The following is a 9,098-nucleotide window of genomic DNA, read 5'->3' as shown; positions in this document are numbered from 1 at the left end:
CTCGTGTGTATTCATACACTCTTGGTCAATAAAGTTGATTCTGATTCTGAGTAAAGTATGTTTTCGGGCTGAAAAAAAATCGCAACTTTTTACCGCAACTTTTGTAGAAATGGCCTGCAAAATCAGGCATTTCAGCCCGCAACAATTATAAAAAATGCCTGCGAAAATCTGGAGGGACTGATTGAAGCAATAACGTATGCATGCTCAGTTACCCAAATGAAGGAATTGACCTTTTGCAAAACAACTCACACAAACAGTCATTGTCCGAGCAACCGTTACTATGTAAACAGGCTTCAACTATGAGTTGCTTGTGTCAACTAGCCTAATGACAATTATTCTACTGCTACTGCAATACACTTTAACTTCTGTTTTATACATGCAATCTGGCTGCTGCTGTAGACTACTTAGACTATTTAACTATAAAAACGTCTCAGGGATGTGTGTGTCAGTATGCGTGAATGTGTATGTTTTTTACTGATCCTGGAGAAACGTTGTCTCATCTTGTCTGCACCAATGTGTGTGTTCAGCAAAATGACAATAAAGCTTAATTTGATTTGATTTTGATTAAATAAAGTGTTGAAAGATATTACAGTGCCTTGACATAACTATCCATAAACGTACCTAGTGAAAAGGGGGCGTTGGTAGGGGGGGGTGGGTATTTGGCTCAACGACGACTGTGGTATACATTTATTAGCAGCTATCATATTACTATATTATACTATTATATTTCAGTCGACATCCTCCTGAAGCATACAAGTCTCCCAATCTATATTAACAGGCTTTGTTACCACTTAGCAGCGTTATTAGCTGCTATCTAATTAGCCTTGGGTCATCTGTAGGTTCAGCTTGCTAGCTGATGTAACAGTTTGTTTTATTAAGATCCCCATTAGCTGTGGTAATGCACTTATAGCTTAAGGAGGATACGAACAATATAAGAAAACTTACCCAGCAGTGCAGGAGCACTGGTCCACAAGGTTGTGCTCATTGCATTTGAGTTAGAGATCACGGGTTTTTTTTCTTTCGCCATTGACCGGTATGTTTTCACTTCGATAGTTGTAATGTCCCTTTCGTTGTTTATTTTAATATGTTGAATATATCCCTTAAACAGCATATTGTAACTCCCTTTGCCTGGATCTGGAGGGTATCGCGCAGGTATTGTTCACATTAAAATCACTAACATGCACTAGCAGACTTCTCCCAGCCATTACAACTCAGGAACATGACAGACATCGCAAAAATACATAAGGGGGGCGGGCCTTTTGCAAAAGGTCAATTGTAAATTTGTTAGTTATTAAGTTTTCGAAAAATGGCAAACTAAGAGGCAATAAATTAACTGTTAAAACATGGAAAAACCCAGGGTTCTGCGTGCGTACGGACGTGAATACCGCAACGTGTTCGGTCTTAAAAAGACATCATCTTCATTCTGGTCGGACATGCGTCCACCGCTCATGTATGTGTGAGTGTGTGTGTGTGTTTTCCAACATTTTCCATCGATTGCTGATAAAAAAAAAAAAACAGTTCTTATGCATCTCTCTGCCTGAAGTCACCACACATGGCTGTGTAATAATGTTCCACCTACAGCCCTCACTGATTGGCTGCACAGCAAGTGACAGCCAATCAACACTGAAGCTTCTAGAATCTAGATGCAGCTCCACACAGAGAGAGAGTGAGAGAGAGGAATCGACCGCTCTGTGATTTATTACTTATTTATTTGTTTCAATGAACTTTAAGAGATCTCTACACTTTGTCTTTATATAATAAGAAAAATTGCTCAAACATTTTCAACCGAGATTTGTGCCAGTTTATTCTGCAACAGTTCAAGGTCTTTAAAAAACAAAAAGACAATAGATAAAAACAATAGATCAGTGTACAAAAACAAATAAACAAACAGTATACAGTATTCAGGCATAATGTGTGTTATTCTAAAATTATTTTTATTTTACAGCAAATTAATATCTGTTCTAAATATTGGTTATCCGAGCAGAATTACGCGCAAAACGTGAGTGCGATTTGCTGGTTGGCGGTAATTGTAGGTTTCACAAATAATGTGTTTTGTAATGTGTGACTTACACGAGAATAAAAAACACTGACGCACAGTGCGTCTTCAAAAATGAGGTATTTAGATTTTAGGCTTTTTTTAAAAAAAAAAAAAACCATTGTTGAAAAGCAGACAACAATAGAGCTTTGTATTTTAAAGATGATAACAATGCTCATTAAATCCAACACATGCTGCCATTTACTCAGCTCACCAGCAGACAGAGCCACACTGACCTTAAATCAATGAGACTAATGCCTCTTTTCACCCCTAGGACAAATATTAGCCCAATGGCAGCAGTTAAAGTCCAATTATACGTCCCCTCCACCAGTGTGTATCAAGCCACTCCAATAGGCTACACAATAAGTCAAGAGGATGTTGACCTAATCAGACGTAAATCCACTCTACTCTTACTGATAAAACAAAGCCAGAATCACTCTGCACAAAAAACTCATTATGAGTGACTGAGGGAAAGAGGAGAACATCGACGTATTGACTGTATTATTATTCTTTTTTCTTTCTTTTTTCAAACCCTCCCACTGATTTTTTTTTTTTCCACTGTGTGGTTTATTCAAGATGTCACAGCTGCCTGCCTCTTAGCTGGAGTGTTGAGGAGGGTCATGGCTTCCTGACTCTGCGTGTGTGCGTGTGTGCGTGCGCGTAAGAGAGCAGTTCTTAAAGCAGTAATGCAGGAGTCGATGACAGATCACTTCATTCAGGCAAGACGAGGGCAATTACTTCAACCATGACAGATTGCCTCAGCAGAACTGAGTTTTTTTGGGGAGAAACGCTCTCTTTTTCTTTCCTTACATCACCACCCTTATTCTCCCCTGTTCAATACGGAATCATGGGTCTCCCAGCTAATGACTTCCTCCGCATGATTACACTATTGTTTGTGTGTGTGTGTGTGTGTGCGTGTAGGGGTGACAGTACCATCTGTCTGGCTGCTGTAGCCCTTGCCCCTGCCCAGCTGGTGGGCACTGAGTAATGGGAGAGGACTTCCTCATCTCCCCCCCCCCACCCCCGAGACACACTCTCTGCATTAGTATTCAGCACCTACTGTCACACCGAGCCAGAGAATGAGAACGAGGCGACGTAGAGTCAGAGGTTTTCTCCCCAGTTTGAAACCTGACCAACTCGGAGCATCAAAGGATGAGAACGGAATGCTCAGAGTTTTGGGAAATCGCCGCATACAGCAACAATTTGACTGCGCGTGTCTGCTTGTGAGTGACAGTTAAGGAAATCTAAATGAATAGATACTGAGTCACTCGTATGTCTGGGAGGTGGAGAAGTGGTAATACATGTGTGTAGGAAATATTCCACCCAACATGTGAGCAGAGGGGAAAGTAACGTATTAAAAGTACTCACGTTACTGTAGTTGAGTTCGTATTATGGGTACTAAATCAGTAATTTTACATGTATTTAAATATGTTTTAAAATAAGTAAAGTGATTCATTACATTTCTACACCCAACCGTTACTGAGGAAATATATTTTATTATTTTAAAATGATCAACGTTTGTGAAACTACAAAAAATGAAATGACCAGAGAACAATCAAATGCATCACATCATAGCCGACCAATCAGATTAAACTAAATGCACAGCGCCAAAACAGCATTGAATGGAGGTTATTTTCTCACTTTTAGAGTTCATCAATGTAGCTATACTTAGAGCCTGATAATATTTTAGTTTTGAAATGAATTACTTGGTGTTATACAAAAAATATTTGTATATTTTGACTAAACTTTTATTTCATAGAGATGTTTTTGTGGGAAATAAATTAGGTTCCAAGTGTGCAAGATTTCATCTCTTCCTTTTTAAGTTCATACATGAGATGTTTACTGTATGCAAGGCAACCGTGGCAAGATTTTTACCAAAAATAAATGTGAAAAGGGGTGAAAATAACTAGTAACTTTTACTTTGAGTACTATTTAATTGAGCTACTTTTTACTTGTTCTTGAGTATTTTATGTATGACTTACTTATACTTGTGTACAATTTCAATCAAGTAGCAGTACTTCTACTTGAGTAGGATATATCAGTACTCTCTACACCGTTGCATGCGAGGATATAGCATCAAAGAAGTGTAGGAAACCTGTTGTGTCTTAAAATGGCTTAGGAATACAAGGTGAAGCTACTTTGTTCACAAAATAAAATTAACTAAGGTGTTGATAATGTATACACACGTCTAAGTTTCAATATTATTTTCATGAATTAATTGAAGAAACATTAAAGGTTCTACAGTATATCATGCAAATCAACTTTTTTGAGCTTTTAACCTTGTTACAATGTTCTTTATCAAAAACACCAACAAAGTTTTATTGGGATTCCTTCCTGCATCTCTGAGAAATCCTCAATAATCTGCTCTCTGAGCTGCTTCTCTGCCCTCTTCTGAAAAACGAGCGGTTCAAACTCTAGTGATGTCACGAGAATTATGAACCGCCCCCTTCAGGAAGTGCCTGCTGCTGCTCCACAGTGAACATACACGCCCATTCCCTCTGGTGCTAGAGGCATGCGATCGGCCGAAGAACATCTGTTTGGATGGTCATTGTCCTTTCTTATCCAGTCTGCAAAGGGAAAACAAACAGGCTTTGTTTTCGTACCAAACGATAATGTCTGGTAACCGAAAATGCGCGTTCAACTGTGAAAGTTCTCTGAATTCGTTCAAACTTCCTAAAGAAGTGGTTGGAATTTATCTCTGGGAGCACGCGACACACCATGCAGCATTCGTTAGTCTGTGACCGTCACTTTACAGAAGACTGCTTGGTGAACCTTGGCCAGTTCCAACCCACTGATGGAGAGGCCACAGCCGTAAGTAAAATAAACCTCTAGCTAAATGTTAGCCATACTCACTTCTTTGTCTTTATATTTAAAATACAGTAGTCCCTCGCTATAATGCGGTTCACCATTCGCGGCCTCTGTGTGTCGCAATTTTTTTTTTTGCACTGCAATTTTGGATGCATTTTTTTACAGTGTATGAACGCGCATTGTGTTCAGCGTCCTGATTGGCTAATGCTGCATTCACCCACCAGCGACACATCCCTGCTGAAGCAAGGAGCCGCGCTCCTTTTTCTCCTCTCACTAACATAAACCACCAGTGAAAAAAGCCGGTGTGAATAGCGGCTAATGCTATCCTAGCTCAGTGCTACAGAGATAACTTTTTACCTGCTACTACCACCTCCTCGCTGATTCTCCTCCACGCCTAATCCTTCCTAGTCTGGTCCCGGTTATAAAGGCCGTGTCATACAGCTCCAGGTGGTCACACACAGCTTCTACACCATGGTTTAATGGGTGAACAGACCCATGTCCGTGTTGACGGCCTGACGTCATCGTCAACAAAGACTCTGAATGCGTTCAGCATCAATGTCTGATCACTAGCAGTGTGACTCTGAAGTGCTATATGTTTGAAAACAGGTTTATATTTTAAAATCTACGAAAGTTGGAACTTTGAGAATGTTTAAACAAGAGAAATGTTAATTCCTATCTGAGAAATGTGTATAAAGTGTGTAGTGAGCGGTTTTACAGCCTTAAAACATGTATAATAATTGCAAAAAAATAAAGCTGACTACTTTGCGGATTTCGCCTATTGCGGATTATTTTTAGAATGTAACCCCCGCGATAAACGAGGGACTACTGTACATTCTCTAGAACTGTTTACAAAGTTTGGTGGGCGTGCCTGTTGCCCATGCTGCCGGGGCTCTAGGGCTACATCATGAAATGGGAGAAACAGTGCGTCTCAACTTCAGGATTGAAAGAAAATAAATCATATTTCTTAATGAATTAGTATTTTATTTTACAAAATGTAAAATATTACCCATATGTGGCTGTAGTTGATTTTGGAAGGTCTTAATATTGCATGATATAGGACCTTTAACTTACAGTAGGTGCAAAGTTTAGCCTCAGCCTTCAAAACAGAAGATCATGTCCTTAAGAAGGCAAAATGTTGATGGTTAAATGGTGCCTGAATTTTAGCTAATCGTCACGTGATGACACAAACTGCACAGAAGTTCTGGCCCTGGCGTGGAACGCGTGTACACTGGACTTTATGTGTGAGCAATGCAGACTCCAAAGTTACGTTTGTTTTTCCATAATTATTTATTTAAACTACCGTAACAAAATTTGCTAAGAAAGCCCAAAGAACAAAAAAGTGAACTCTGGTGCCCCATGTCAAATTGCCTACTATCCCAGTTCAGTTTGTTTGGTAGAGAACTGCAGAGAATCCTGGAATGTACATGTGAAATGATAATGCAACACCTTTGACAGGATACCACTCCATCACAGATGCTAACAGACACACAGATGCTACATAGACACATGCTAACACACACAGATGCTTACACACACACACACACACACACACAGATGCTACATAGACACATGCTAACACACACAGATGCTTACACACAGAAGCTAACACACACAGATGCTAACACATACAGATGCTCACACACACGGATGCTAACACACACACACAAAGATGCTAACACACACTGATGCTAACACACACACACAGATGCTAACACAGATGCTAACACACAGATGCAAACACACACAGATGCTAACACACATACAGATGCTAACACACACTGATGATAACACACACACAGATGCTAACACACAGATGTTAACACACAGATGCAAGCACACACAGATGCAAGCACACACAGATGCCTACACACATACAGATGCTAACACACACACAGATGCTAACACACATACAGATGCTAACACACACACAGATGCTAACACACATACAGATACTAACACACACAGATGCTAACACACACACAGATGCTAACACACATACAGATGCTAACACACACAGATGCTAACACACACAGATGATAACACACACACAGATGCTAACACACAGATGCAAACACACACAGATGCTAACACACATACAGATGCCAACACACACAGATGCTAACACACACAGATGCTAAAACACATACAGATGCTAACACACACAGATGCTAACACACACACAGATGCTAACACACACAGATGCAAACACACACACAGATGCTAACACACACACAGATGCTAAAACACATACAGATGCTAACACACACAGATGCTAACACACACACAGATGCTAACACACACAGATGCTAACCCACACAGATGCTAACACACACACACAGATGCTAACACACACAGATGCTAACCCACACAGATGCTAACACACACACAGGAAGAAATTAAGTCCAATAATCTACAGATATTTTAAACTTTTCCACCCATGTTATTATGGATGTTATTTCTTTGTTGTTCTTCTTCCAAGGAAATTCTACTTCCCAACTGCAAAAAACAACAGAATTTTAGTCAGTTCAGTCCCATTTCGGAGTTGCTCAGCAGCAAAATTGCCAATAGTCCTAAAGGTGGTGCTACAGCAAGGCTCTATAGCTCAAAATTAACACAACGTAATCATATTTTTGCAACCTTCCTCAAAATATAGCCCCCATACTAAAGAAACTTTGGTACATTTAAAGTACATTTAAAGTTATTGCAAATTATAATGTCCATCTTTTTTTTTCTTCAAAAACTGTCAAACTTATTAAACCATTTTGCTTAACTGACAGCAAACCTGCTACAGCTCATCTTCACTGTTCTACACAAACAGTCCAAAGAGAATTTTTAATTCATCAAAAATTGAGACTAAATGTTTGACTGTAAATGGTAAAATTGGGAACAAATATTGCAAGTTCTTCCTAAATACATTTTCAATGTTCATTATTAAAAAAAATACACAGTTTTGGAGTCATGGTATAGATGAAGTCTTAGAAAAAAATGAATTTTGTTACCGCATTATGAATTTTGCTCTCACGTGAACAATTGTAGTCAATGCTAAAAAATGGCATTTTCAGTTTTTTCACGAAAGCACATGACCAACATCTTAGTGTTTTCAGAATTCTAAATATTGTAATTTTTGACAGCGGTTTGAAATCTGCCTTTAAATGCTAACCGCTGCTGTCTTGTTTTGCCCTAAAAATCGCCTGGCCCCAACCATTGCTGTGCAGCAGCTATAATTATTGAAACTTCTTTGTCTGAGACTCTAGGTTGGATCGGTTTTCCAGAAGATTGTGATACTGCCCCACAGCGTGGCAAAAATAACCATCCTCTTTACATTTATCTCCTTGCACTCGCTCACTCTCCTCCGCCTTCATCCTCTTCTGTCTCACTGCCTCTCTCTCTCTCTCTCTCTGTCTCTCTCTCTCTCTCTCTCTCTTTCTTTCTCTTTTCAAGCGTGGAATCATTTAATTATCGCCTATAGCTCTTTTGGCAGGCTGTTGAATGCCCACCTCTCAAAGCCTGGAGGAAACAATTTACCCTGCGATATCACACACCGACACACACACATACACACACACGGACTTCAAGGGGAGAATTTATTACAGCAGGTCCATCCGCAGTTCACAGAAATTCATCAGTAATTCCAGATTGTGGAAAACGCTCCCGAGTAAAATAAACATTTCCTCATTTGTGCTACACGTATTTGTTTACCTGTGTGTGCGTGCACGAGTGTGTGTGTGTGTGTGTGTGTGTGTGTGTAAGCTTGTGTCTGTGTGTGTGTTTAGCTAATGATTAAATGTCATAAAGCATTTAGAGCGTTTAACGTCCCATTATCAGAACAGTGGGAGGCGATTCATTTAGGAGTCTAGCCTCGACGTGCACAAGTGTGTGTGCGTTTGAGTTTGTGTGTTGAATGAACCCCTATGGGATGAAGAAGCCACATCACCGGTGAACCACACACACACACACACACACACACACACACACAATGGAGGAGGAAAGACAAGAGAAGAGGGGCAAACAACTGGCATCCATTGAGAGGGAATTAATGGCCCATCTCATACTGTCAGCAGTGTTATTGTATAGGGAGCTATGGAGGGAGGGCAACGCTTTAAAATGATGTCTGCGGTGAAAAAAAAAGGAGCACTAAAATTAAGACAAGACTGAGAGGGCGATGAAAGAGAGGAGAGAGGTGAAAGGCTGTAAATTTTCAACAGAGCTCTCAGTTCATTACAGGGTGATCAGAGACGAGGCAGGGCTGGACAAA

Source organism: Gouania willdenowi, chromosome 11, assembly GCF_900634775.1.
Source record: "Gouania willdenowi chromosome 11, fGouWil2.1, whole genome shotgun sequence".
NCBI classification, from domain to species: Eukaryota; Metazoa; Chordata; class Actinopteri; order Blenniiformes; family Gobiesocidae; genus Gouania; species Gouania willdenowi.
This window is presented reverse-complemented; position numbering follows the sequence as displayed.